Genomic DNA, 27,500 nt, shown 5'->3' with positions numbered 1-27,500 from the left:
ACCCTAAAACTCCCCACCCTTTTTGTCTTAAGGACTTTGATAAACATCATGCACAATTCGTTTTGCACGTTTTGCATGTCTGCGTGTCTCCTTTGCCGATACTAATGACCCTCATGTGTAGTTGTGATCTGTGATTTGACCATTAGTCACTCTCGTCCTCCACGTGACTTGTCAGCTTCAACACACACACACACACACACACACACACACACACACACACACACACACACACACACACACACACACACACACACACACACACACACACACACACACACACACACACACAGGGAAGCCGACGAGAGGAGTGGGTGGACGGGGACACAAAGGGGTCACTTGTCCCGGGCCCAGGGAGAGAGGGGGCCCAGAATTGGATCCTCATTACATTGTATGTATTGGGTTTGGGGCCCTTTCAGATGTCTTTGTCCCGTGCCCAGCCAAAACTGTCAGCGGCCCTGCACGCACGCACGCGCTCTCTCTCCATTTCTCTCTGTGACACGCACACCGATTCACCCATCAGCTTAGCAGAGAGCAGGAGGCACTCTCAATCTCTCGGAGAGCCAATATGCCCCCAAGTCTGTCTCCAGCTCAAACTTGCCTCATTTTTCAACTTCTCTTTAGCCCTTCTTCCACTTAAATAAACATCCCAGAGCAGACCTCACTCATACCCGCACCGAACGCCATCCTCCATCTCTCCCCTCCCCTCCCCGGAAATGCTGTCAGTGTTTGCGCGTTCAATTACGGAGGCTTAGTGGGCCGCCATTATTTATTAATGGCCGAAACACCCCAGCAGTCGGTGGTTTAATGGCTGGTGTGTGCAGAGATGACTGGGCCATAACACCATATAATGATCGTGTGTGTGTGTGTGTGTGTGTGTGTGTGCGTGTGTGCGTGTGTGCGTGTGTGCGTGTGTGCGTGTGTGCGTGTGTGCGTGTGTGCGTGTGTGCGTGTGTGCGTGTGTGCGTGCGTGCGTGCGTGCGTGCGTGCGTGCGTGCGTGCGTGCGTGCGTGCGTGCGTGCGTGCGTGCGGAGTAAATCCTCCGTGTTTAAAAGGAGCGTAAGGCCGAGCAGATGGAAGGCGGCGCAGCTAATGTGTGGCTCTTAAAGATTTACACGCTCAGCCTTACATGCTATTTCTGAGCACGTACTGTATGTATGCGCGCGCACAAACACACACACCAAGAACATATGAATATAGATCGATGTCACGCCTACCTACATTTACACACACACACACACACACACACACACACACACAACACACACACACACACACATTCCTACTGTACACATACACAAACATATTGCTGCTGACGAGGGGAAAACCTTGTATCTCCACTTGTATCATTATTTTCAAAGTATTTATTTAAAATCACCATGTTGAAAATAAATGGATTTCATCATTTAAGTTATTAGGTAATTTATAATTCACCTTTTGACCCCACAGCGATTAAGGTCGTCTTCTATCTGCCTGCCAATACACGTCACTCATTACAACATTCTATAATTTTGACCCCCCACCTCTCCAAGGTTGATCTGAAGTTTGCATGTTAGTACAGAGAGCAGCTGGAGTTCCCGATGCCTGTTCGTACACGCAGGACGCCACCCCACCCCACCCCACCCCACTCCCCCACCCGCCCACTCAGCTACAGAGCTTGCACACGCTCGCTCGCTCGCTCCCTCCCTCCCTCACTCGGCCTGTGTGCTCCACAGAGCTCCAGCAAAACTAAAACAACGTGAGGAGAAAGAGAAAAAGAAAAACAGGGGGAAAAGCCGACTTCCTTTTCTGTTCTTTCAGGTCCAAATAAGCTCTGCACGTCTTCTCTCACTGCTGTCACTTTGGATAAGGCTGGATCAATTCACACTCATCTCCCTGGCTCCCTGACACACACACACACACACACACACACACACACACACACACACACACACACACACACACACACACACACACACACACACACACACACACACACACACACACACACACACACACACACACACACACACACACACACAGCTGTGCACTCTTGCGCAGAGCCAACATACAGATGTTCTCACAATTGATGCTGTACGCAAGGGAACGTGATTCAATCTGTTAGTTCCAGAAAAGACCCCTTCATCCACCTTTGAAACCCCACAGTGGTTTGAAAAGCATGTCTTGCTTATCCTTATATGCCCTTTCCCCGAGTTATCACAGGCCCGTGTTGAAATCCTTCTCATTTATATTCGAGTGTTGTCACCCATGGCCAGTTCCTATGAAACAGTTTGTCATTGAACAGATACTTATAGTAAGTGAACAAACATCAAATATTTCTTTCTGGAAGGTTTCAGTCTTGAGTTTGAAACAATCGTTTTTTGACTCGAGTAATTAACTAATTCACATCAAGCCAATGACTACGTTTTTATCTGCCTTTTTCAACAATGTTGGGTTCTTATACAACCCATCAGCTTTCATCATTTCGCTATGACTGAATAATAATTTTTGGATTTTCATAGCAAGTCAAGCACAAATGTCTGGACAATAAAAGAAGCGAGTTGACACTTCACAGATCATGTCGGAATTTCACTTCCTGAAGTTGAATTCAATATGCTGTCAACTAGTTTACCAGTGTAGTCAAGACTCAGACTGTTGATTCTAATAAGGATATATTCAAGGGTGGAATTAGGGTGGGCCTTTTCACATTTAAAGCTAATAATGGTAGAACAGAGATAGATGATGATAATACAAGGCAGGGGGGAGAGGGAGAATACACCTGTGTTATAAGATTATCAGCATGTGGGTTTGCTACCCAGCACTTACTGGAAAGTGTACGCGTGCACGCACGCACGCGCGCACACATGCATATGAAGAGGAGATGCATAAAACTGATATGATGGGCAGCAGAAAAGGAACCTTAAATCTAGACGAGACTGACGCAGCAGGAGGAGGCTTAGCATTGTCAGGCCCGGCAACAGGGGGGACAAAGGGGTATGTTGTCCCGGGCCCAGTGAGATAGGGGCCCCAGATTTGGGTCCCCGCTAGCTACATAGTATGTATTGGATAGGGGGCCCTTTCAGATTACTTTGTCCTGGGCCCAGCAAAAGCTGTCAGCGGCCCTGAGCATTGCCACACAAAAGCCAAGGCGGAAAGGCCACAGTTAGCTCATGGCCACACACAGAGAACTGATAAGACTGATATATTGGCACAGAAGAGATTAGAAATACTGTATATTAAGCAGTATAAGAAGGAGATCAGCTTCAACTGATCTTGAAAGGCAGCATTTAATATTGAAATCTGATGTTGGAAAATGCTTTGGCAATGGAAACGAGGCAGCTTACATACTGTGTTACTTTTAAAGAAAGATGTTTTCTTATGCGCTTTTATTTATCTCGTCAGCTTTGCTAATTGGGATTTTTACTCATTACAAATGGGGATCACGGTAGAATATGCGGAAACGATTAAGTGCTATGATGTTTTTGCTAGCTTATCCATGTGTATGTGCTTACTTTAATTTTGCATAGGTGGTGGCGGCCATATTGGGATTTTAAATTCGTAGGCATTTTGGGACATCTGAGCCTGGGATTTTGATGTTTTTGATTCGGCACCCTTTCACAGCCTCTCACATCCGCTAGATGCTGCGTTGCTAAATGGACCTTAATTTATTTCTGACATATGGGTAGCTTTGGTACTGTACAGCTACCCATACCCGTAGGCTATCCAATGATTTATCTGTGTCGGATGTCGTTTCGCTACAAACAGGATCCACTCGCAGTGCCTATGTGAAGTTCTTCTTTAGGAAATTGAACAACATAATAAAATGATTATTCAATTTGTAAAGCACCAAATGTGACATCAAAAAAATCTGATTGGCTTCTGACCATGAAATGGGGGGAAAAGGGTAGGGTGGCATTTTTTAATGTAGTAGTTTCTCTTTCTCCCCCTCTTTCATTCCCTATGTCTCTCTCTACTTAATTTGTTCTTCTCTTTCCCACCCCTCTTCCCCCAACTGCAAATGAATGGAGCACAGAACTTCGCTTTGCTTGCATGTATTTTGGCCATCGCGATGGTTATGAGTAACTGTCCTTGGCAACGCTGCCTGGCTGCGGAGTCGCTGCGCTACGCTGAGACCGTCCTCATGTCTGGGAGCCAATCCAATTTGTTCAGCCAATGAGAATGATGGCGAATTTGGATGCGCCCGGGCCGTGATGTGGTGCACACCTGTACTCACACACTTGATTGCACACACACACACACACACACACACACACACACACACACACACACACACACACACACACACGTCCACTCTCAATGCAGTGACACAGCATTTCCTTTCTGCTATATATAGTTACAGCCTCTCTGCGAATTACTTATTTTGACTGCACAAAACACAACCCAAGAAGTTCTTCCAAAATGAAAATCAGACTGTTTTTTCTAACCTAACTTTACTGCAGATATGGCTGTTTTATGTACCTGTTCAAATGGTTCCCAAGAAAGACAACAGGGGTTAGCATACAAACATTCTCTTCCTCTACTTAAAAAAACCCTTAAAAAACGAAATAAGTTTCGATTTGAGTTGCTGCACTATTTTAAACAAACATCTTTACAAATTACCACCAGATGTCCATAATAACTTTATATTTCTGTGGATCCCAGCGTTTTTATGGTTGAATGCGCTGCATTCATAATACCTGTTTGTTTTCTTGTGTCTGCAACACAAGTTATTTGAAAAATTCTGATAGATCTAGCATGCAAATGGAACTGTTCTGAACAGATGGCCCAATTTGTTTTTGGTGTTGTTGTTGTTTCTGTGTTTCTCCTTCGGTATTTGTCTCTGTCTATTAGAGTTGCGTGTCAAACCCCACAGAGAAAAGTTTTAATTTTTGTAAAGCTGCGCCATTTAAAAAGGGCACCAATGACTGATGGCATTGCTCAACTTGTCAGTGGTGGAAAAAAAATGTTAGAGACGAGGCCCACTCCACTCCACCCCACCCCTCACCTCACTGCAACTCTCAGGCGTCCAGTCAGCAAGCAGGCAGCCCCCACTACCTCCACCACCACCTGCCCGACATGGAGTGGCCAGGCATCTGGGACAGACGCCCGTAATTAATGTTGCATCCCGGGGAGGCTGTGTCAACCGACACCGAGAGAGACAGAGACACACAGAGCGAGACAGAGCGAGACAGAGCGAGAGACAGAGCGAGAGACAGAGCGAGAGACAGAGCGAGAGACAGAGCGAGAGACAGAGAGAGAGACACAGAGAGAGAGAGAGAGAGACAGAGACACAGAGAGACAGAGATAGACACAGAGACACAGAGAGACAGAGATAGACACAGAGACACAGAGAGACAGAGATAGACACAGAGACACAGAGAGAGAGACACAGAGACAGAGAAGAGAGAGAGAGAGACAGACAGAGAGAGAGAGAGACAGAGAGACAGACAGAGAGACAGACAAAAACGATAGAGAGAGGGAGACAGAGACAGAGCGAGACACAGAGAGCGAGACAGAGCGAGAGAGACAGAGACAGAGACAGAGCGAGACAGAGACAGAGCGAGACAGAGACAGAGCGAGACAGAGCGAGACAGAGCGAGACAGAGCGAGAGAGACAGAGACAGAGCGAGAGAGAGAGACAGAGACAGAGAGAGAGAGAGACAGAAAGAGAGAGAGAGAGAGACCTAGCAAGGCCTCTCCAGAAGGCAGTGCCTGTCTGCCCGCCCACTTGTCCACTTGCCTGCCCGCCTGCCTTGTCTGGAGCCATGCCCAAGACAAAGAGTAATCATCGCGCCCGTCTGTCTTGGGCAGAGCTAACAGGATGCGTAGGGTGGGATGGGTGGATGTTGGAGGCAGGGAGGGAGGTACTATATGATTGATTCGTGGGGATGTACAGTGGCAGCCTGTATGGCAAGCGAGTGTGGCTGCGATGGGATAACGTGATTTCTGATGTTGAGAGAGGGAATCTGGTGTGTGTGTGTGTGTGTGTCTCTGATGTGTGTGTGTGTGTGTGTGTGTGTCTCTGATGTGTGTGTGTGTCTCTGATGTGTGTGTGATGTGTGCATCCAGGTTTGTGAGGGGGAGGTGTTTCCCGGCAGGCGTTGAATTTTCCTGCGCCTCGGCTCAGCAGGAGTGCGTCTTTGTTGCTGGGAGCTCAGCCTTCTTTTGAACGTGCACGTCTCGTCACGGTCACCCTGCGTCAGTCAACATGGTCTTCCAAGTTGATGCAGCTCCTAGTGCACGTTTGTCTGTGTCTGTCTTCCAATCATATCAAGGCAGTCAGTGGAAGACAGCCAGACACATATGGGTGATTCTCACGAAACGCGCAACAAAGCTATTTTGACAACCATTTTTTCAAAATGCTTTTTTGATTGAATTTCTTTTTTAATCAGTTGCATCAAAGTGTACAGTTACTAAGCACAATAATATCAACTTACCTGACAACTATTTAAAACACATTTTTTTACGTTTTATAAGTGCATGTCTGCTAAAATGCTCATTACCGCAATTTTTTTCTTTCATGAAATGTGTTAGGAAACGTATTTGTTCTTGCAGTTTTGTTCATTGAATATTGATAGTTGTACTAGGGGCTACATAAAACACTCAAAAAAGTTTTTTTTCTTATTATTGTAGTTTAAGAATTTTACCACTTAACCTCATTACCGCAATAGGATCATTTGTTTTCCTCTTTCATTTTAGAATACATCAGTGAAAACCTACAATTTCGGTCCAGAAATATGCTGAAGTGAAAGAAACATGAAAGGTACTGTGTTCATAAAAAATATATATGAATACAGTTTTCCTTTAGTACTTTTTTTTACAATTAAGTGCTCATTTCGGTAATGAGGGATATGTTTCGGTAATGAGAATAAGTTTTCGGTAATGAGAATAAGGAGAAATAATTTGAACTAAAGCCAAATATTGGTAAATGATGTGATTTGATTTATTATTATTAGCACAACGACAGAGCCTTCAGGGCAGAACTAATCAAATGACACCTAATAAGATGATAAATATATTCTAAGTTATATAAAACCATTCATTAAGCTACTGAAGGATATTGGGATTCAAGACTTAACCCAGCCAAAGACCAGAAAAGACCATAGGTCAGGGGTGGGGAACCTGTCTCAAGGACCATTTGTGGCCCTTGAGGCCGTTTAATCAGGCCCCCAATATAAATGTAATGTTATGCAGCTTCACGTGAAATATGACACATTTTGTAAAGGAATCTTAGAAAATACATTTGCAATACAACTAAGTTATATTCAGGGGAACTAGAGAAGGTGGGGTCTGTTTTAAAGGTGGCTGCCTTCAAAGGCCTAAAATGCAGGGGGTAATCCTGGTTTGTGTTCTTAATACGGCTCTCTGAGAACTTTTACGGTCCTCAGATGAATTTGAAGAGGCCCCTCGAATGAAAAAGGTTCCCCACCCCTGCAGTAGGTGAAGAGGCGAGGCCCCTCCTGGGCACCAAAGTAACATCACAGTATAAGGGGTGAAGGCCAAGGGGTGCACTCTGAAGTTATAGTTAGTCCAACATCAAAACACCGGAGGGTAGCCACCGGATGATCCCAATGAAGCGCATACATCCCACTACTCATCCCCACCCTGAATATGACATCATAACTCACCACTGATCTCTCCAGCCAAAAATCTATAGTGGACAAGAAATCTAAATCTGTCATGAGAAGGAAAATCATGTCGCAGTGCGAGGTCGTACACTGAACTTTTTTTTCTGACTGGGCGCGCGCCGGCAACTAGGAAGTAGGTAGTAGAAGGAACAGGAGATGACTAGAGTAGCTTGTATGGTATGCGGGTTCAGTACACCTTGGTTTTAGGGTCACTGGTCGGTAAATTTTCGGTACAGTATCCCCATAATACCGTCCGGACCAAATCCGAAATTCACTATGAACGTTATTTGTTATGAAATATCACTGAACACCACTAACTGCTTTAGTTGCATATTGCACATCAATGGCAGTCATGGGTTAGGGCATCAAACTCCCGATTCCCGACCCGCCAGGTCGGTGGAGGGAGGAATTAACCAGTGATCTCCCCCATCCTCCTCCATGACTGAGGTACCCTGAGCATGGTACTGCTCCCGTTCGGGCGCTATTGGGGATGAGGCATAAATGCGGATGAGGCATAAATGCCATTCTGTTGTGTGCAGTGTTCATGTGTGCTGTGGAGTGCTGGATCACCATGGCAATGGGAGTTGTAGTTTCCCAAGTGGGCTTTCACTTCACTCACATTTTTGAAAAAGAAAAAAAGTTGGTTTTCAGGACAATATCAGACATGCCCATAATTAGTATAGGGTGCATGAAACACAAAATTAAAATATTATATTGCCAAATCCTGCTCTTCTCTTGCAGTATTGTTCCTTTGCACTTCCTTAACTTCCTGGTCATTTTCTAGCATGTTTGATACTTGTCAAAGGGTGGCACAATAGACTTGGAATTAAGAATAGGCCGATATATAGGCCTATATTGGGCCGATATTTGCATATTTTAAGTGTATCGGTATCGGCCGATACGCGTGTGGTTTTGGCCGATACGCAGTATTTATTATTTTATGTCATTTGGGTTTCTTTAAAAGCACCAAGACGCTTTATTTTTTTATTACTTGATTGTTAGAGTGGGTGTTTAAAAGTTACAAGTTCTACCTCAATTTGATAATGTTAAAGGAATGTTTATTTTTAACTTGAGACCTGGAATATTTGTCATTTTTTAACCTTTTTTTTTAACCCATATCGGCCCCAAATATCCGGTATCAGAAATCGGGTATCGGCCAAGGGTGATGGAAAAAAAAATCAGTATCGCATAAGTATCGCATTAAAAAACCTGTATCAGTCGACCCCTACTAGGAATATTGAATTGCTGTGAATGGGCATTTTCAGTTAAATCAGTGCGAAGTGCATTTTGAGGCTGTTTTGATCCAGTTGCCTTTCCACTTACCCAGGACATCAAGAACCCACAGCATGACTAAAAGATGGGTACATGGGTGTTTGAGCATGGCTAAAGGATCGGAGTATGGGGGATGAAACCTTGCTAAAGGCTGCAAACAACATGCACGAGGAGTTTCTCATTTGGGAAAGTGTAAAGGCAACTAGAGCATTCCTCCAAATTAATCTTCAAACTAGTTTTGATTGAAATATTCTAAAAACTACTTCTCACTGAATTCGCTAAAAAGGCCTATTCACTGCTATTTCAAATGCCAAGCCTGCTTCGTGCTGGCTTCGTTGTTAACAATTGCCTTTGCATTGGGTGACATCGCAAGGCAGTTTGATTATTTTTTTGCATCAAAAGACGACATTTCGAGGGTGGAACCAGCCAGAATATTGATTCATGGGTTGGCATATGAGCAACAATTAAGTTGTGCCTTGCTACTCTCAATGAACTCTCACAACAGGGTTTCTGGCCCATAGTCGATTATTGTTCTTCCAAGGGTGGGACAAAATGTAAATGTCACCACAACATTAGCCAGAAAGGATGAGAACAGAAAAATGGTCTATGAACAATACCTGTATGACCACTCAATTTAGCCTATGTAATGTATAGGGAGATGATCACTTTTACAGACAACCCCCATTAGATGAAGGAGCTATTGCATATGTTAGGCATTTACTTTTGCTTTGTTTACTTACAATATTGTATATGGAATACCGATTCAATACAATTGGATATTTCAACCTGAAATGGAGGCAATTTCAATTAACACTTTCATTAAGTGCTTTAACTATAATTAAGTGACATAGTGACAATATTTATACTCCAAAAATATAATTTTTATTTAAGGTTGCAGTTGCATGTTTAAAAATGTAAATAAATAAAAAGCGAAATACATATATGTCAAGAAAATATATTCTAAATGTAAATCACCATAGAGTCTCATTACCGAAATTGACAATTCTCATTACCGAAAGGTACTTAAAACATTGCGGTAATGAGAATGTGTATTGCGGTAATGAGATGGCTCAGCACAATAAGGCCAACTGTAACTTGAGTAATTATGACATAGCTAATTCATGACCATTGTTGAATTCTGAAAAGGAATACCCTATTACCTAGCAAGTTTAAATTGAAAAAATGTTTTTCATTTTGAAATATTGACTAATTTCGGTAATGAGAACCACTTTTGTCGTATTTGCATATTTTTGAGACACATTGTGACATTTTACAGGCACAAACAATAAGGCTGACTTATCATGTAGCCATCTTGAATCTCCTGTTAGTACAGATGAATTGTAGGTAGTTTCAGCTCATATTGAAATTCTGATGGCTTTTAATTGTAGTTCTGAAATATATTGCGGTAATGAGAAGAAAAACTTGGGGACACAATCTTTTCTTGAAATACTCATTAGTGTTCATTATTTAAATTGCCAACAAGGAACACTTAATGAAACTTCGGACATAGACCAACGCTCTTGTAGTGTCATTTACGTATTTTTAACATTTTTATTATGTTTTACCCTAATTCAAAGACCAGAAATTTTGGTTAGGACACATTTCGGTAATGAGAATTTGCCTATAAAATGCATAAAAAGTAGAAAATAAAAATAATATTTTTAAAAATGAACTAGTGTGCCAGAAAGTACACGTCTTGCTCTACAGTAATGTATATTATCGAAAAAAATCCCTGTCATATTTAACCATTAAAACCTCATTGCCATTGTTTTTTTTAGCTTCGTGAGAATCACCCATATGCCAGTCTTGTCTGAGGTCAGCAGTGATGCGGTCCTGCCATACCTTGTGAGTGTGGTTGTGCAAGTCTGGTTATTAAAGGGACACTGTGCAGAAAATGGTCAAAAAAGGTACTGCAAGTATGCTGCTCATTGAAACTGGGTTGGCTATCACCAAATTTGATATTTACATGAAAGTTTACTGAGTTATAAACACATATTTTCTAGTATGGTCCAAGTAGAGTCATTTTTGCAGCTAAAAATGGCTATTTTTGGAAATTCAAAATGGCGGACCATGGAAAAGATCCCCCTTTTCATGTATGAAAAGTGCCATTTTTCCAGTCATAATGAATACTTAGAATTTGATGGTGGTGGTAAGTATTCATGAAAAAGGTAACATTAGTGAATGGGCAACATGAATTCTGGAAATAAACAAAAAATCTCACACAGTGTCCCTTTAAACCATTGCTATGGGATATAGCTGGAAAAAATTGTAAAAGCACACGCTGATGCTCAGTAACTCTCCTTGTAAACCATTGAGACATGTACTTCTCTGTCCATGCTGAGTTACTGTCAGTTCTTGGAATAAAGGGAGGGTTTGCTGCTCCCAAATGGCTCAAAGAATCACAGAATTACATCGTCTGTCGATGTAGCACAGACATGTCAGTTTGTATGGAATTAGAAGCAATGCCAGCCCATCAGCATGATGCTTCAGAAGCATCTGAAAGAGGGATTTGTAAAATTTGATTAGTTTTTGGAATATGAACAGTTTTTTTTTCAAACTGAAATGGAATTGCAATTGGTCTCTCTTAATAGCTTTGTACATTTCTTCTTCCTAAAGAACTACTGCTGTCAAAAATGAAGTGACGAAACAAGCTGTTATGAAATTGGTTAGTCAAATTGACTACAGGACGTTCTTCTGAAGCAATATTTTGTTTTCTGATTGGACATTTGAATGAGAATATGTACTGTGAAATGTAAATCAAATATAGCTGCAAGCAGCAATGCGGGGCCAAGCAGTAAACTTGCCAAAGTCGCCACGGAAACAGAAGGAACTGCAGCGCCCCCTTTGGCCCAAATCTCGCCAATGTTGGTGTGCATTCCTTGGAGGGGAGTGTGCTCACATGAACCAAGTTTATTTTGAATCCCTTGAAGGGCTGTCGAGATATAAGCTCACTTCCTGTTACCTGTTGGTGGCGCTAGAGAGTTTGAGCTGGGAATCTGGATTTTTTTGTGGGAGGTCATGGGATTGACTAGTGTGTGTGCAAAAAATAGCTAAAAGAATCTGACAAACGGTTGCTGAGATATGACCTCACTTCCTGTTTTGCCACTTTTACGACAATTTTGATTGGCTGTCACGGCTAAACGATAAAAGATATCCAATATTCCTTGAGACCCCATGTGTAGCTCAGTCCAGAGATACTATATACCAAGTTTCGGGCGAATTGGTCAAAAATTGCTGGAAAAATAGCATTTTTATTGAATTTTACAAAATTGAAAATGACGGGAAAACTATCCTGGCAGAAAATGACGTCATAGGGTGCGTTGGATTCGTCTTGGCCCAAGGATTCCAGGGATATCAAGTTGATGAAAATTGGCCCACCGGTTCAAAAGTTCAAAGCAGAAATGTGCCTGCAACTTTGACCTGTTGGTGGCGCTAGAGTATTGGGGCTGGGGACCTATAACTCGCTGTGGGTAATGTTGATGCTGCCTCAAATATGTGTGCCAATTTACAGCATTTTCCTATGTACGGTTCTATGGGCTGCCATAGACTTACAGTGAATTTTACAAAATTCAAAATGGCGGAATTTCCCTTCTGCGTTGACATAACGTCATATAGTGCGTTGGATTCGGCTTGGCCCAAGGATTCTAGTGATAATAATATATTTTACATCGTGCATATGGTTTAAAAGCTACAGGCAAAAATGTAGCTAAAATTTTGACCTGCTGGTGGCGCTACAGAGTTTGAGCTGGGGGACTGATTTTTTTTCCATTAGGTTATGGGATGGACATCTATGTGTGTACAAAATCCTAGCCGAAACCGTCAAAGAGTTGCTGAGATATGACCTTACTTCCTGTTTCACCACTTTTACGACAATTTTGATTGGCTGTCATGGCTAAACGATAAAAGATATCTAATATTCCTTGAGACCCCATGTGTAGCTTAGTCCAGAGATACTATATACCACGTTTCGGGCGAATTGGTCAAAAATTGCGGGGAAAATAGCATTTTTATTGAATTTTACAAAATTCAAAATGGCGGGAAAACTATCCTGGCGGAAAATGACGTCATAGATTGCGTTGGATTCGTCTTGGCTCAAGGATTCCAGGGATACCAAGTTTTTGAAAATTGGCCCAGCGGTTCAAAAGTTACAAGCAGAAATGTACATGCAACTTTGACCTGCTGGTGGCGCTAGAGTGTTGGGGCTGGGGACCTATAAATCGCTGTGGGTGATGCTGAGTCTGCCCCAAATGTGTGTGCCAATTTACAGCATTTTCCTACCTACGGTTCTATGGGCTGCCATTGACTTGCTAAGGAGAGGAAAGATGTCTACGTAATAATAATAATCGTAAGAATACCAGCTAACACTATAGGGGCCTTCGCCAGCTTCGCTGCTTGGCCCCTAAATATAGATTGTGATTTATTATTAATATTATTATTTGGGACAAAACTTGTACACCAGAGCAGTCTCTTCACATTCCAATATAGCAGTTTTCAAGAGATGAAAGCAGCAGTATGAAGCAGGCAAATCATACAAATCTTTCGTAGTGAAGAAGTAAACGAGAGGACAAATTAACGTGTAAGAACTTTCCCTGGGTTGCACTCGGCTGCTGAGTTGCTTGGCAACCCCTGATGCGCAACATTTCAGTTGGAACCTGCCCTTGGAGAAGAGAATGAATTCTCAGGTTGAAAAGTGGCTTAATGAAATCAATAATCTGTAGCATTCATTTAATTGTACTAATATTGGTCATAAGACTTGGTAGGAGGATGAAAATCCTGTGACTTGTTGTGTGTTTGTGGAAACCGTAAAGGGATCGCCCTACTGCTCTGACTACCCGATCATCTTAGGCCAGGGCCCCTGCAAAGAGATCTCTTTAGCAGCACCACTCTCACTCAATGTCAAGGCACTTAATTATACAGGAGGGGTAGGTGCAGTGAAACAATTTATTCATCTCTGATTGCAGTAAAGAGTCCTTGAGGGAGAGAGAGGGCACCACCACACACACCAGCACTTCACAGCTCGGAGACTGAGAGAGTGCACTGTACTGTAGGTTTGATGCACTTTCGCCATTTGAATTATACAACAACAGCAGCCAGCAGCATTCTAGAATGTCCTCTCAAACCCCCACTCTCGCATTCTGCTTTAACAATTTACTGTGTCATTAGGCATTCCAGTGCTGTGGTGGCGTTATAATGACAGTATCTGGACACATTTCTTGTTTTAGAAATGAAGTACAGAAATCCAATGCTGCTGCTGCTGCTGCTGCTGAATGGAATATTTTCAAATAAATTGGTATCTCTTAACGGCTTAATCGTAAGAATATGTTTAAGAATTATTTCCTTCCATGGCAATCAAACATGTGTTGTGCTTCTAGTTTCGATGATCACTCGTTACACAGCAGCGCCGCAGTTGTTAAAGTGGGTAGACTGCAGCATTTCATTCATAGAAATCCTGCCTTTGTACTGGGCAATCGTGTCATACTAAAGATGATATACACACGTGCTGTGTAAGTGGCGAGAGGGACCGCCTCTGGCTTATTCACGAGAAGATGAGGCAGAAACAAACAATATGGAGGTGGACTTCTAATGTGCCATCAGCCAGTCAGCCCAGGCAGAGGAGGAGAGGAGGAAACATCTCTGCCCACCCGGTTGTCAATCATGTGGATTCAGCAAGACAGGCTAGCGCGTGCGAGAACTCAGAAAGTGGAGGTGTATTTGGCTGGCTTGGCTCTTTTTTATGCAAAGAGGAGAAAAAAGAAAGGAGGAGGAGGAGGAAGGGAGGGGAAAAAAGGCTTACTTCCACCCGAAAATCGCTGAGTGCGACTCTTGAGTGGGCCTATCCCACATTCCCCCCCGACCACGCGGCCGGCCTGTCAGAGGGGTCCCATGGGGGCCGGCCTCACGGAGCCACGGTCACACTGATGTGATGGAGAGTGCAGCGTGTGCAGGAGGTGTTAAGAGGAGGAGGGGTGGAGGTGAAGGAGAGAGAGTGATACAGTAGAGGGGAGGGAGTAGTGTGCAGTGTGTGCAGGAGGTGTTGGGAGGAGGAAGAGGAGCTGGAGGAGAGAGTGTTATTCAGTAAAGCGGAGGAGGTATTGTACTATACACAAAGAGAGGAGCGTGATTCTATGGAGAGGGAGGGCTAGAGAAGGATGAAAGGGAGGGGGAGCTAGTAGTATGGAGTGTGCAAGATGGAATGAAAGGAGCATTCCATGAAAAAAAAAAGATGGCATGACGGAGGTGGAGATATTGGTAGATCGTACGGAGTGTGCAAGATAAAAAGAAAGGAGTACAATCGTGTGGAGGAGGAAAAGGAGGAGGAGGAGTACAGTGATTGAGACAAAAAGAAAAGGAGGACAATTCTGTGAAATGGGAGAAAGAGGAGGAGGAGTACAGTGTGCAAGACAAAAAGAAAGGAGTACAGTTGTGTGGAGGAGGAGGAAAAGGAGGAGTAGGAGAACCGTTTGCAAGACAAAAAGAAAGGAGTATGATTGGTTATGTGGAGGAGGAGGAGTACAGTGCGCGAGACAAAAAAAAGGAGGACAATTCTGTGAAGGGGGAGGAAGAGTACAGTGTGTGAGACAAAAGAAGAAGAAAAAAAAGACTGAACATGCCTGCTGAGAGATGGGAGGGGAGAGGAACAAGGAAGATGCTTGTTGACACGCCCACTTCTCTATTTCACAGGGCTAATTAATGCATGTGGAAGGTGGAAGAAACACGCACGCACACGCACACGCGCACACACACAGAGAGACAGAGACACTCCTGCCAGCAGGGAAACAAGATATGGCACATCACCACCACCATGGCCATATAGTGTCCTATCAGGGGTCTCCTCGTCTGTCTCTCTGCTCCTGCTCCTGCTCCTCCTCCTGCTCCTGTCTCTCTGCTCCTGCTCCTCCTCCTCCTCCTGCTCCTGTCTCTCTTCCCCTGCTCCTGTCTCTCTACTCCTTCTCCTCCTGCTCCTCCTCCTCTACCTGTCTCTCTGCTCCTGGTCCGCTCCTGCTCCTCCTCCTGCTCCTGTCTCTCTTCCCCTGCTCCTGTCTCTCTGCTCCTGCTACTCCCCCTGTCTCTCTTCCCCTGCTCCCGTCTCTCTGCTCCTCCTCCTGCTCCTGTCTCTCTTCCCCTGCTCCTGTCTCTCTGCTCCTCCTCCTGCTCCTGTCTCTCTGCTCCTCCTCCTGCTCCGCTCCTCCTCCTGCTCCTGTCTCTCTGCTCCTCTTCCTGCTCCTGTCTCTCTTCCCCTGCTCCTGTCTCTCTTCCCCTGCTCCTCCTCCTCCTCCTGCTCCTCCACCTTCACCTCCACATGTGCCTCGCTCTCGTCTCCGAGACACACACACTCAGGCAGGCGGGAGAACAAAGACGGGAAGTAATAAAGATTTTGGGGAAATGCCTTTCAGTTCCACATGCCTGCGTAGCTGGAGTCCCGCCAACATTTTCTGCTCCTTCAGTGTTTTGCGGTTTGTGGGTGGGTGGGCGTGCGTTTCTGTGTGTGTGTGTGTGTGTGTGTCTGTCTGTGTGTGTGTGTGTGTGTGTGTCTGTGCGTGCGCGTGTTTGTGCGCGCGTGTGTGTGTGTGCGCGCCTGTGCCTGCCTGTGTGTGTGTGTGTGTGTGTGTGTGTGTGTGTGTGTGTGTGTGTGTGTGTGTGTGTGTGTGTGTGTGTGTGGTTGGAAGGGAGTGTGTGTGTGTGTGGTTGGAAGGGAGTGTGGGTGTGTGTGGTTGGAAGGGAGTGTGGGTGTGTGTGTGGTTGGAAGGGAGTGTGTGTGTGTGTGTGGTTGTGAGGGAGTGTGCATGTACAGTAATCTGGAAGGATGGGGGTGGGGCGGGGTGCAGTGGCTGGTTGTGGCGGTTTCAAGTGCACGCATGTGTATCAGATCCAGATTTCAGTCGACCCTGAAGAGTGGAGGTTAAAAGGCACAATAAAATACGCACCTTTTTGAACACTACCAAGCAGCGTTTTATTAATCTTTCTGAAAGGGAGAAATTTCGTTAATGGAATATCCAGCTTTCTTGTAGGGCCGGATGATGTGGCCAAAGAAATGTTCTTTCTCAAAAATGAATTTTTTTTTATTTTATTTCCCCCCATAATACTGGTTTGAGTGCACACTGATGCAAACGTGCACAGACTGCCAGTAACTCTCTAGGTGGCTATATGAAATACATTACATTTTCATCCCATCCTGTTTTTTATTTTTTATTTTTCATTCCCATTGTGCATGGCTTCAGCTTCAGGAATTATCAAGTTTTGTGTTATTTATGGCCAAGACTCATCATCAACATTATTATTCACCTCAATGACCGAAAGATTTTAAACTGAAATACTGATTTCCAGAATAATTCAGACAGAATATTGGCATTTATAAAATTTCCCTTAGAGCCTGTAAATACAACTAATCTCTCTTTGGCCTTTGGACGAGGGTGCCTTTTCAACTTAATCACACAAACAATTTTGACCGCAATTGTAAATTCAGGTCCTTTACAGATGAGGAGAGGACAGGAGTGGTTAGAAGGCAGGCAGGCAGGCAGGCAGGCAGGCAGACAGACAGGCAGACAGGCAGGCAGGCAGGCAGGCAGACAGACAGGCAGGCAGGCAGACAGACAGACAGACAGACAGGCAGACAGAGAGCAAGCTCGAGGCCCCTCTCAGCATGTTGATGTAGACTTAGAAGGTAGCACTGATGGATGTGTGCAATCCCCAGGCCCATGGCATGCACCAGCCCCATCCCAGCCCCACTGTCTGCATTCGTAAACCAGCTCTGGCTCCCAGGCCACTCCCCAGCCTGCCACTCCCCCCACTGGCTCCTCTGGAGTGGAGCAGCTAGTTACCAGAAGCCCTTGGGTGGGTGGAAGGTCTTGTTTTGACATGTTCTGCTGCACCTTCAAGAAAACCCGAAAACCACAATTAAGTTAGCCACACCACCCCCTCCAGGGAAAGTGAGACGTGGTGTTTTATTTGATGTGATGTTTTTTTTTTCCTTTTTCTCCCAAGGCCCAAGACATCCTGGATGAAATTGGTGCTGCTTATAACTGAACTGGACTCATACTGAACCGTGTGTGTGTGTGTCTGTGCGTGTGTCGGTGTGTGTCTGTGCTTGCGTGCTGGAGAGGAATGGAAAGACGCAGGAAAGGCTGCAGTAAAAAAGGGGGTGTCTGGATTGATATTGCTGCTGATTTATGGGCCTTTTACCTTCTCTGATTTCCTCAGGGGCTTCATCAGCACAATTGTCGTCCATGCGACACCGTTATTCTCCCGCGACCTCCACCTGACCTCTCAACGCTCCTCCTCTCCTCTCCTCTCCTCTCCTCTCCTCTCTTCTCTTCTCTTCTCTTCCCACTCTTCCTCTCGTTTAGTCTCCCCTCTCTCCTGTTTTTTCTTCACCTCTCTCTCTCTCTCTCTCTCTCTCTCTCTTCTTTTTCTCACTCTCTCTGTCTGTCTCCCTCACCCTCTTTTCCATTTTCTCTCTCTCTCTCTCACTCTCTAATAAATCATCTTTCTCATTCCAGTTCATTTCCCGCCTACATCAGTCTCTCTTTTTTTTGTCACTTCCGGACAGCCGTCATCCTCCCGCACAGTGGCACACGGATCGACGCGCGCACACACACACACACACACACACACACACACACACACACACACACACACACACACACACAACTGCAGACACACACACACACACACAACTGCAGACACACACACACACGCACAACTGCAAACACACACACACCACCACATGCATATTATTTTCCACCCCGTCATGTGTTATGTACATATGCAGTCCTGCAGTATGGTTGCCGTTGCGCATTCACTTTCATCTCCCAAATTGTCCATTTCTCCTCTTCCGTCCTCTTCTGTCCATCTCATGCCTGCTGTCTCTGCCCAGTAACCCCCCCCTCTCTCTCTTTCGCTCTCTACTCTCTCTCTGTCTCTGTCTCTCTCTGTCTCTGTCTCTCTCTCTCTCGCTCTCTCGCTCTCTCTCTCTCTCTCTCTCTCTCGCTCTCTCGCTCTCTCTCTCTCTCTCGCCCTCTCGCTCTCTCACTCTCTGCTTTCTCTATCTTCCTCAACTCTTATCACTCTGTCTGTTTCTGACCCTTCCTCTCATCCTTCTCACTAGATTTCCCTCATGGATTTTTCTTCTGCACTCTTTCTCCATGGGTATCTCTCTCCCTCACTCACCCTCTCTTTCCCTCCATATCTCCCTTCATCACTCTCCCTCTCTCTCCCTCTCTCTCTCTCTCTCTCTCTCTCTCTCTCTCTCTCTCTCGCTCTCTCGCTCTCTCGCTCTCTCCATCTCTGCAGCCCCCTGGGTGTTCTGTAATGTAGTTAATTAGCTGAACTTGTTCATTGCTGATGGTGCTGCCCCATCTCCCCATAATCTTTCACTGGCCTGTGCGTGCATGCGTGCCTCTGTCCACACTCGCGCACACGCGTGTGTGTGTGTACGTGTGTGTACGTGTGAGTGTGTACGTGTGAGTGTGTACGTGTGAGTGTGTACGTGTGTACGTGTGAGTGTGTATTAGAGATGTCCGATATTATCGGCCCACAGATATTATCGGCCCGATAATAGCATAAAATTTGCGTGTGTGCGTGCGTGTGTGTGCGTGCGTGTGTGTGTGTGCGTGTGTGTGCGTGTGTGTGTGTGTGAGAGTGTGAGTGTACTCTCATGTGTATGTATGTGTGTTCGTGCGTGCTCTCTGAGCTGCGTCTTCAATATCATGAGCAGCCATGTGTAAAATGAGCCGCGGCCCATAGCAGCTCTGTGTTCTCCAGAAAGACCTCACAAACTGCGGCAGGCCAACCAAGAGGGAGAGGGAGAGGCTTCCGCCGGGGCCCGGGGACGGCAGCACTAATTATTTATTTACGTCTTAACGTCTGCCTGCATTCTCGTCCAAATCTTGCAGGGGTTTTTTTGTAAACAGTTTGGCCTTCATTTTCACCGGCACAGCAGCGTAGCTCCTTCTGTCCTTGGCCAGCTTGTCATCTGGGGTTGGTGTTTCTTTTTTTTCCTCCCCTGGTTCGTTGTACTTAATTATTCTCTTGTAAGAAAAGGTAGAGGGATGCGGCCTAAGAGTGCCTCTCTTGGTCTTGTGTGGGTCATCATGGCACTCTTAACAGTGTATCCCTCCTCAACGCATACCAATGATCCCAGCCAGTCGCCGCTTTATCGCACCCGCATCGCACAACGTCCTCTGCTGACTCCGACGCACGCACGCACACACGCACGCACACACACACCTTCCTTTACAATAGCATCCCCACTCCCCCTTCCTCCTTATGGACACTGTATACAGGCTGCCTTCTCCTCCTCCTCCTCCTCCGTTCCTTCCCATCCCCCCATTCCCTCGCTACTGCTCCATGCCTTTCTCAGTCTCCTTATTACCTGTCCTTGTCCTTGTCCTTGTTCCGCTTCCTTGTGTGGTTTTTTCCCCAGTTTTCATCTTAGCAAACTCTTCCAAGCGCCACAAGACCATAGACCATCAAAGTAGACATCCACATAGCCCAGGATTAAATGACCGGGATATTGAGTCAAGAATGCTCTCTTGCTTTCACTTTTGCACACACACACACACACACACACACACACACACACACACACACACACACACACACACACACACACACACACACACACACACACACACACACACACACACACACACACACACACACAAACCCACACCCACACACACACAGCACACTTACACTTACTTACTTACTTAAGCTAGATTTATGCTTCGCTCGCATAGAATCTGCGTCCGTCCGTTTTCTGTCTATGCGAGTCCACGCCCCCCTCTCAGAGGCTCTGCGCCCGTCGTCTAGCGCCTCGAAAAAATTCTAACTATCCGTCGGACGGACGCGGAGTACGCAGACAAAAAGGCACTATGATTGGTCGTCTCGCTACTTCCTTGTTCTGTTCTTGTGGCAGCGCAATGCCAGTAGTTTGCGAGAGCAGAGCTGTATTCTGTTAAGAACTTTATTAATGCCTTGTGTGTAAATGTGTGTAAATACACGAAGCTAAGCTAAGTAACAAACAATGCATCAGTTGAACACTCGTGGCACAATGCCTGCGGTTTTACTACCGTTCCTCCACCGAATGTAAACACACATCGGCAGAATCAACTGTCTTTATGCTTGCATTTTCTGCTCGTGAAAACAGACTGGGTATGTCAAATAATGATACCACTGCATTGCCTTTGCAATTTGTGTGAAAATACCTAGCTAACCGGGATAGAAAGCAACATTGCTTAATAATGACCGCAGTGCTTACAATGTAGTGAAAGTAGCCTAATCGCGCAATTTCAAATGTGGCTGGCAACGAGACCTCGGACCTCGCAGAGCTCGCAGATGCATGAATACAAAATTGGTTCGTGGCCACTCCCACGCGACTTTTCACGCTCGCAGTTGCTGAAGTCTAATCTGACCTTCACTTACTTACTTACTTACTTACTTTTCTCCCCTTCTTGTGTCGTAGACCCTCCACTTTACCTCTCTCTCTCTCTCATTAGTCTTTTTGCTCACGGGTAGCTAGTGAAGCAGGTGGGTAGGTGAAATGAATATTTAATAAATATTTCCTTGCTGGTGGATGTGGTGCTAGGGGTGTGTGTGCGTGTGCGTGTGCGCGTGCGCGTGCGCGTGTAGGGGATGGTCCCGGGGAAGGTTAGGCTAGACACACAGGCTAGATATGGCTGCAGCCTAGGGCCCCCCCACCACAGGCTAGATATGGCTGCAGCCTAGGGCCCCCCCACCACAGGCTAGATATGGCTGCAGCCTAGGGGCCCCCAACACAGGCTAGATATGGCTGCAGCCTAGGGGCCTCCAACACAGGCTAGATATGGCTGCAGCCTAGGGGCCCACACCACAGTGTAGATATGCTCCCCTGGGGTCCTGGCCTCCAGTTTGGGAACCACTAGATCCGTGTATGTGTTGGTGCAGGGTTGGGCTTGGGTACAGGCTGGTCTGATAGTGTGATAGTGTGGGGTAGGGGGTACAGTACATACAGGGTGGGGGTTGGGTTTGTGATGGGGGTTAGTGCATCATAGACATGAGGTAGGGGGTAGGTGGGGGTTTGTGTGTGTGTGTGTGTGGGGTGGGGTGGGGGGGTGATATTGCTTCCAGTGCGAATAAGGCGCATGGAGTCAGTCACGCCTCTTACAGCAAAACGTGTGGTCAGCATGTGTGTGTGTGTGTGTTTCGGGTGGGGGGGGGGGGTCGGGAAAGGGATAAGGGGGGGCGGAGCAGGGTAGCGGAGCAAGGAAGCTAGTCGATAATGACAGAAGTGTGGAGGGAAGGGTGCTCGTGTGGAGTACGAAGGAGACCCACTGCTCTGAACCAGATCGGGTTAATGAGACACACAGACAGGCACACACACACACACACACACACACACACACACACACACACACACACACACACACACACACACACACACACACACACACACACACACACACACACACACACACACAGACAGGCACACACACACACACACACACACACACACACACACACACACACACGCTCAGAGACACTCGCTCACTCCATCTCCCTCTGTGTTGAGGAACACAGTGCTCTGTTGAGGTGTGTGTGTGTGTGTGTGTGTGTGTGTGTGTGTGTGTGTGTGTGTGTGTGTGTGTGTGTGTGTGTGTGTGTGTGTGTGTGTGTGTGTGTGTGTGTGTGTGTGTGTGTGTGTGTGTGTGTGTGTGTGTGTGTGTGTGTGTGTGTGTGTGTGTCAGTAGCCACTTGACTGGTGCTGAAGACAAGCAGGCAGGCAGGCAAAGCCGTAGGGGGTCCCCTGACTCCCCTCTCCTCTCTCTGTGTTCTTCTGAGGGGACTCATGCTCCGCAACACAGGCTCACAGCACCCCGACATTGGCCAAGCTAATCCATCCATGCATCACTACCCCTCCCAGCACTGCCTGCCCCTCCGGCTACTAGACATGTTTGGGTGCCCCTGACCTGAATGTCTGTCTGACCAGTATGTCTCTCTTGCCATCTCGCTCTCTCTCTCTCTCTCTCGCTCTCGCTCTCGCTCTCTCTCTCTCTCTCTCTCTCTCTCTCTCTCTCGCTCATCCAGCTTCCTGCTCTCGTTTTTGCTGTCCATCTTTCTCTTTCATATTTTTCTTTCTTTTCTTTCTTTCTTGTCTTTCCCCCTCTTCTATCTCCCTCAGCGCAGCTTCTTGTTCTCTTTCTCACTCACTCACTCACTCACTCACTCACTCACTCACTCACTCACTCACTCACTCACTCACTCACTCACTCACTCACTCACTCACTCACTCACTCACTCACTCACTCACTCACTCACTCACTCATTCACATACTTTTTTTCTCTCTTATCCTCAATCACTCACTCTTTCTCTCTCTCTCTCTCTCTCTCTCTCTCTCTCTCTCTCTCTCTCTCTCTCTCTCTCTCTTTCTGCCACACTCGGTGCCCCTTTGATGTGCTCTCTCTCTCTCTTTTTTGATGTTTGGATGACTTCCTAGCGCCACACTGCCTTCTCTCCCGGTGTGTGGCGTGTCTCATCTCCCCCTCGTCTCTACTCGCCCTCCACTGCTCCCGCTCTAATTTAGTTCATCTTGAGAGCATTTCCTCCTCCTGCCCTTCCCTCCTTCCATTCCTGGAGTATCTCCCTCTCTCTCTCTCTCTCCCTCTCTGTCTCTCTCTTACTTCGGCCCCTTTCTTTCTCTGTCCCTCCCTCCATCTTTCTCTCTGTCTGTCTGGCTTGATCAGTCTCAATCAGTCTTTGTCTTTTTTGAAAAAGTATCTCATTTTCACTGTATGTTTGTCATTCTCTTGCTCTCTCTCTTTCTCTCTCTCTCACTCTCTCTCTCTCTCTCTCTCTCTCTCTCTCTCTCTCTCTCTTTCTCTCTCTCTCTCTCAGAGCCAGCGTTTGTGTTGTCAGTCGTCAGTGAGGAACAGCGGTGCGTTTCTCGACAACATCATTGCTAACCAAGTTAGCAACTTACTTGGTTGCAATGCAAATTCCCATAGAGAACCAAGTAAGTTGCTAATTGGTTAGTAAAGATGCTTTCGAGAGATGGGGACCAAAATAGTGAGCTCGGTCAAAGCAAAGCCACACGCCTGCTGCTCTCTCTCTCTCTCTCTCTCTCTCTCTCTCTCTCTCTCTCTCTCTCTCTCTCTCTCTCTCTCTCTCTGAGCAGCGTGGACAGCTGTGCCTGGGCTGCAGCCTTTAGAAATGCCCAGGCCTCAAAGATGTCTTCATTTCAAACGCCGGCTCACGCAATGCTACTACACCAGACTTTTACAGCACTTTGATGTTCTCGTTTCTCGTCTGTCCTTTTCTCTCCTTCTTTCGTTCTCTCTGTCTCTGTCTCTCTTTCTCTCTCTCTCTCTCTCTCTCTCTCTCTCTCTCTCTCTCTCTCTCTCTCTCGGCTCCACGCTGACAGTTTCTCTCATACAGTAGTACATCTCTCCCTTACTTTCACTCCCTTTTATCATTAAATTTCCTCTTTGTTGTGTAGCCTTGAAGATGACAGCGAAGTCCTCGGGCAGACAAGCGTTGCATTTTTGATGCGTAAGACAGGAGGGGTCGGGAGCGCCCCGTTCAATAGAGGAATGAAAAGCTGAAAAAATAATAATAAGCGGACTCTCTTTTTTTTTTTTTTAAAGATGCAGTCATAACAGGCTTAAAGTCTGACGTCCTGCTAAGAAGAGGTGAACTGCATGTCGTGTGAATACACAAGCCTGCACACACCAAGCCCTGGTGCACTCTCTTTCTCTTACACACACACACACACACACACACACACACACACACACACACACACACACACACACACACACACACACACACACACACACACACACACACACCTTCGTGAACTCTCTTTCACATACAACACACACACAAATAGCCTTGCGCCATCTCTCTCTCTCTCACACACACACACACCCACACCCTCGTGCCCTTTTCACACTGATGTGAAATTGCATTTTTATAATTCCTCCCCATTAGTAGCCTTCTTATCGCTCAGCAAGTCAAGTGCACCTCCCTTAAGTCCAGCACCCTCCCTCTAAACAAACACAACGCCTCAGCCGTCTCATCTAATAGTTTTCCCTTGAAATCATTCCTTGGCCTGCTCGCACTCTGTGTTTTTATTTAACTAATGACTGTACTGTGTCCAGTGTCCAGTTGTACGTTTCGACTGCAGACGAAAGTGTATGATTGAATACTGAGGAGTCCATGGGAAATAATTCAACTCTCACATGGACACAAACTACCAAAGCAAAGATGAGAAGAGATTTGATGTTAATGATCTAGGCTTATAAATGATGGTTTAAACAAGATTGAACCTTCAGACTGTGCTTATTTCTTTCTTCATAGCAATACTTTGTGGGGAAAAAACTGTGCTTTCAGTATGAATACTGATAGGGTAATTGACTTGAAGATGGCACTTTGGTATGCCTTGCTTTTTCTTGTGCACTCTGTTCATTGACTTGTCATTGCAGAGAAAGCTATTTTTTCTTTTTCTCTCGCCTCGATGTCATTTCACCTGTGGCTTATTTCAACTCTGGAAGCTGTGGCCATAAGCCTAGATAACTGGTCTTGGGACCAGAAGGTTGCTGGTTCGAATCCAACTCTTGCTACGGAGAGGAATGTGTGTGGTCTCCCCTCACCTTCATATGGTGTGAAGTGCCCTTGATGTTTGTCCTTTGTGCATCATTTGTTCATTTTTGTTTTAAAAAAAGCTTAACTTTGGGTTGCTCAGCTACTCATTGGCTTCCTATTTGTCAGATTTATTTTCATGTAGAAATTAATGTTAATTGCACAGATCGTTTTGCCCTAGCACTTCATCTTCTAAGCTTATATGTACAACATCACAGTAAAGAAACAAGTCCGACAGGCGGACAAAGATGCGTCCGTCTATGCACTCTGCCGCCTTGTGGACACAGGAGGGAATTATAATTAGAGAATGCGTTTCAGACAGACAGACGGACGGACGGACATACCCTCTTATAGAGATGCTAGGACGCATCTAAAAACAACTGATAACAGAATGGGGCTAGTAGAAAGGCTGAGTGGCTGAGGGAAAACTCAGGGACACCACTAGCCACAGTGGCGATGTGCAAACTAGCAAATCATCATATCGCATATCAAAATAGCTCATATCATAGGATGTGTTGTATCTAATCTAAATAACTTAGTTGCTTTGGATAAAAGCGTTAGCGGCGTGTAGTAATAAGGACGTTTCAGCAGCTTTCAGTCGTCTGCGAGAGTGATGAGAGCCTGTCATTAATGTCAACCGAGGAGAGCGAGAGAGAGGGTGGGAGATGGGAGGGAACTCAGGGAAACAGGGCTGTGGAGGGCCGGAGCAGCAGTGTTGTTATTGTTGTATATACTGGCATGCTGCATGTTAATTAGATGCATATTTCTGACAGCCCGGTTGACTCCAGGGCTTATGAAGATGCGTACCTCCTTATTAAAATGCATGAGGGCTACGCTACTGGTAGTGTGTGTGCGTGTGTGTGTGAGCGTGTGCGTGCCCATGTCTCCCAGTTGTATGGAGGTACTGCATTGCTTTGTTGCCATGGGACCATGGGCTCACTCTCATCCCAAGCGCGGATGAATGAATTCATGTCTCACAGCGCCCAGCTGTGTGTGTGTGTGTGTGCGTGTGCTTGTGTACGTGTACATGTGTGTGTGTGTACGTGCGTACGTACGTACTGTATGTGCGTCATACACAGCCAGGCTACAAAAGAAGAATGTGTTTCCGTGAGATTTTTGTTTTGTCTGTGCCTCCTTTGAGTTTTGGTGTGTGTGTGTGTGTGTGTGTATGTGTGTGCGCGCGCGCGCAGGGGCAGACTTTCCATTAGGCAAGCCTAGGCAATTGCCTAGGGCCCTGACCAAATCTGCCCTCCGTAGGGGCCCCAACTGTCACACCAGTCGTGGTGACAAGAAGAAATGGGCTTGATTTTAATTGGTCACTTATGTTTAGTAATGGAAGATATGAGACAAAACAAGAAAATGGCACCAAAACTATCTATAATGACTTTGGAGGGCCCATGTTTATATTTTGCCTAGGGCCTCAAAATCTGTGTGCGCGTGCATCTACGTGTGTGCGTGCATCTACGTACGTGCGTGCGTGCGTGCGTGCGTGCGTGCGTGTGTGCGTGCGTGCGTGCGTGCGTGTGTGTTTCTGTACGTGTATTTGTGTGTGCGTGTTTGAGAGCAGCCATTTAGTCGTTTCTCCTTTGTCTTTCCTCAACCCATCCATCCCATGGCCACTGCACACAAGACAACAGTAGTAGTCCGGCTCCCAAACGGCTGTGTTTGTTTGTTTGTTGAGATGCCGCGCCTCACAATGGCCTATGTCTTTGGAGACGCCTCTTCAAGTGCAGTGGAGAGGGGTTTTATAGAGAGCGTGAGCATCTGCCAAAGGTCTCCATCTGCATTCAGATGCCCTTTAATGAAGTACTCTCTGTCTGGGAGAAATTCTAATTGACCACATACCCCCCCCCACCCCACCGGCACACAACCTTCCCAAAAATATGCGCACGACAACAAAACAAAATGATATCCCTCGGTAGCAGCCACACAGGGGCTTTACCTTATTTCCATATCTGTGCCTGTCATTCACTCAGGTCTGAACACGGCACATTAAACTTTTTTTT

The 27,500-nt window shown here is 45.9% G+C and overlaps 1 protein-coding gene across 4 annotated transcripts in view; it reads left to right on the top strand.

Moving 5' to 3' along the window:
- Positions 1-27,500, top strand: part of btbd7 (BTB (POZ) domain containing 7) — a 95,272-nt gene that overhangs the window by 39,358 nt on the left and 28,414 nt on the right. The window lies entirely within an intron of this gene.

This window comes from Engraulis encrasicolus, chromosome 18, assembly GCF_034702125.1.
Source record: "Engraulis encrasicolus isolate BLACKSEA-1 chromosome 18, IST_EnEncr_1.0, whole genome shotgun sequence".
In the NCBI taxonomy this organism is placed as follows: Eukaryota; Metazoa; Chordata; class Actinopteri; order Clupeiformes; family Engraulidae; genus Engraulis; species Engraulis encrasicolus.
The sequence above is the reverse complement of the archived record's forward strand: the minus strand, read 5'-3'. Positions and strand labels throughout refer to the sequence as shown.